Here is a 3,904-nt window from a genome sequence, read left to right as displayed (position 1 = left end):
CTGCCTGGTAATTTTTGGGCCAACAACCTGAAGGATCTCATTAAATTCCTCTCGTGAGACCCGAAAATACTCACGGAAATCTTCCCTGTTAAGGCGCAGCTCTTGCACTAAACGGTGATACTCGCCAAGATGTTTCCTCCGAGCCAGGTAGTGTTGTACCCACACTGATTTGCGGTATTTCTTTTTGCGTCTCCAGTAAAGGAGTGCAAGAGCCTTTTTCCTCCGTACATTCACCATGGTGAAATGAATTGAATGCCAACAATAAACAGCTATGCATATAGGACAAATGACCGCCAATAATTTTGGAGGGAAAATAAAGACAACATTAAAAATAATAAAATATAAAATTAAATGAATAATTTATTTGTTATTCCCTCCCCTTCCCCTCCCCTTCTCTATCATTAGCGGTTGTAATTACATCAGCAGATTTGGCACATTTGCGAAAAGCGGCGCTTTCACGTTATTATGGTATTACAACTGTGAAATTACAAACAAAAATACACATTCTGAGACATGAACTGAAATTAATTATGAATTTTATTAACATTAAATCGTCCTCCTCCCATTTTCACCTCAAAATTATGGGGAAGCTGTGCCTCCCCTGCCTCCCCCGACGAGCCGCCACTGACTGGCACCACCCCATGGGTAAACCCGGTGGTTCCTAAACCTGACAATGATATTAGACTATGTTTGGATATGAGGCAGGCAAATAAAGCGATAATCCGGGGCCGATACCCAATTCCAACTGTAGACGAGCTCCTTCAAAGCATGAATGGCTCCTCGGTTTTCAGTAAGCTTGACCTTAAGTGGGGTTTCCACCAACTAGAGCTTACGCCACAGTCTAGAGGTATCCACCACATTTGCTGTACACAATGGTACGTATCGATACAAGAGACTGATATTCAGAGTCTCGTCGGCCAGCGAGCAGTATCAACATGAAGTTGCTTCAGCCCAGCCCTCTACGAACACCTTGGCAATTGAATCGCCACATCCACTAAATGAATGCCAAGTGTAGAGGATGGCAGTGGATAGTCAAAAAAGGATTCCTGGTGTTTGAAGGTACTGTAAGCTACATAAATTTCATCCCTTAATGAAATTATGTTTTGCAGTTTAGCAACTTTGCCGCCAATGCAAACGTGACTGTTTGCCTGATCCAATTTCAGAGTGTGAGGGCTTGTTCTCAACTCTTTATATTGTGTCGCCTCGTGAAAGGATGCAGGTAGAGGACCAGTCACATGTGGTTTTTTGAGCAGATGTGGCCTGGTTTTGTGAGGTTTTTTTTGCAGCATCTTTGCATTTCTGAGAATCTTTTTATTATTTGACTCAGAGGGCATGTTGGTTTCCTCAGAAGTCTTTTGAGTTTGTTTAGGTGATTCTCGTACTTGAAAGCACTGAAGTTGTCAAGGATACCATGCTTTTTCGCTTCATCTGCAAGATGTACAAGGCAGTGTGCATTGTAGGACAAGAATTGTGGACCATACAGTTGACCAAAGTGAGTGACAAAGAGAACCAGTATATAATTGGCATAATCACAGTAATCTTCAATAAACTGTTGTTGCACAGGATGAAGATTCCCACAAAAAGTAGCAAGAAATTTTTGTACACCTCTGTGTTAAGGAGATCTTTCATCATGACAGGTCCGGTATACAGTAAAAACTGCCTGAACTCTGTTGCCTTCCACCTATCAATTTCTCTCAGTGCCCTTGGTTTCCGTGCAAACTCCATGGGCACACTTCTCTGAGCATTTATCAATCTTTCTGACAATGTGTTTATTTGAAATCCTGACAGCCTACAAGTCAGAGGACCCATCTTCAGCCACAAGAGAAGAAGCCGTCTCATGATTCCGAGGCACACAAGGTGCATGTAGTCGAGGGGGAAACCAGAGACCATGTTTAGGGATGCTTCTTCAAGAGGTGACGGACCATGATGATGCATGATCAGCATCCGTCTTGTTTCTGAAACTCTCATTAGTTCTTAAAGGCATGTCAATTCTTGGAAATGTCATTCTATTTTCTAGGTACAAACCATCCTGTGTGCATTTTTCACATCCGTGATAGCCTGTGTGACCTTTAACATTTTTCAGGAATGCACGGGCAGGTGCATCGCAGACCATCGAAGAGAGTTGTAAAGTTAACATCACTCCTTCAAATTCAAATCCTTTAGCTAATTCATTTACTTCAGAGATGAATTCTTGAAGATACTCAGCTAGTGATGTAGGTTTACTTGTGCCATAAAATAAACCTATCGTCACTGGTTCCTCATGTTTGATGTTTTGCAGTGTCCCTAGGATGGGCCAGAACTGTGTTGCTGAGCTCTTATAAAGGGGCAAACCATCAATGTTGACCTGAAGCTCCAACGTTTGAATGTTGCGCAGAATGTCAACATTCTGATGTAGCACCTCAGCACTCCGAAATGGTAATACTGGCCACCAGCCTTGTCTTGTATTTCGGGGTTCAAACGCACAGTTCCTAGCAATGTCCTCGAGTCTTTTAGCAGATTTAAACTGTGCAGCCGTAGAATGTTGAGCAGTGAATTCAATGCCACATGTGTAATTTTGTGTTCAGTAGCCCAGGATGCCAAATCATCTTCTAGGAAAGTTGGATCAGATTCTGATTCTGATTCTGTGTCTGTTTCACTGTCATCAGGAACACTTGCCATATTGACAAATTCAGTCTCGTCAACATGAGAGAGACAGTCCATAAATGTCCTTCAGTCCTTCATCATCATTTTGACCTTGACAGGTGTTACTCTGCATGCATTAAACACTTCATTTCGGGAAAATGCGTTAACGCTCTCTCGCGAGATAATCTATCCTATCGCGGGATTTTGCAAAAAATATATACATCTTGGCAGCAGAGTTTTGGAAATTCACATAAAACTCAGACTTGAAATGGTGACCGGATATATATCTGTTTCATATGTATATGCATAAATTTAATTAAAAAATAAAATAAAATCGTATTGTAATGTATAGGGAAAACGGGTCAAATAATGACTAAAATCCAGTGTTTTCACAATCACTTAACCACACAGGGCACTTTGTGAATACAATTAGTCATTAAAATAAATACAAATGATCGTGATGTAAATATAAATTATTGTGTATTTCATAAAGATTTATTGCTTTTTTACAATTGGTCTTGGTCGACTATAGACGTGTTAGAAGTTGTTCTGTTTACCTCTTAATAGTGGGGTTGAAGGAATGCAGGTACAAAAAATAACTACCAAAAATAATAAATGCCAACCCAGAGTGTATTTCACAAGAAGACAAAAAAAACGATATATACAATATATACAATCAATGTATGAGTATGTGTGCGTACTGTCCTTGAAAGTCCAATAGTATGTGTGTGTGTGTTCAGTTCGGCCTCACCGGTGAACTTGTATAGAGTCCGGGAGCACGTTGAGGAACAGCGCTGTCCTGTGAGGGAATCCAACTCAAATAGTCCAACAAACTTGACCATTCCACGCTGAGAATTCCACAAAGTTCACAGCACATAACAGCAGCATGTAGGAGACGATCGTAGTGTATCCAAGTGAGCACATTGAGCGTAGCTCATGAACGCCGCTAACCGGCTTCTTTTATCGGATGTGTCAAATCATCTGGTCGATGTGACGTCACGGGGATTCCCTGGCGCGTTGCGAGCGAACTCTCGCGAGAAGAAACAGGGTCCACCACACTCGATGGGGCAATACAAACAAAGATACATCAATAACAGCTGTGACACATCAACAATCAAATTAGTATTTAATCAACAGCTTTATAAATATATCCCTCTTATGTGGCCGTGCTACAGTATTAAGACCTTAATACAAACAAAGCCCTTTGTTGTTGTTTGTTTACTGGCCTACCAAGTCATGTGCATTAAAGGGGTCCTATTATGCTTTTTCACTTTTTTAATTT

The sequence above is a fragment of the Sinocyclocheilus anshuiensis genome, unplaced genomic scaffold (genome assembly GCF_001515605.1).
Source record: "Sinocyclocheilus anshuiensis isolate Anshui unplaced genomic scaffold, SAMN03320099.WGS_v1.1 scaffold2374, whole genome shotgun sequence".
In the NCBI taxonomy this organism is placed as follows: Eukaryota; Metazoa; Chordata; class Actinopteri; order Cypriniformes; family Cyprinidae; genus Sinocyclocheilus; species Sinocyclocheilus anshuiensis.
The sequence above is the reverse complement of the archived record's forward strand: the minus strand, read 5'-3'. Positions refer to the sequence as shown.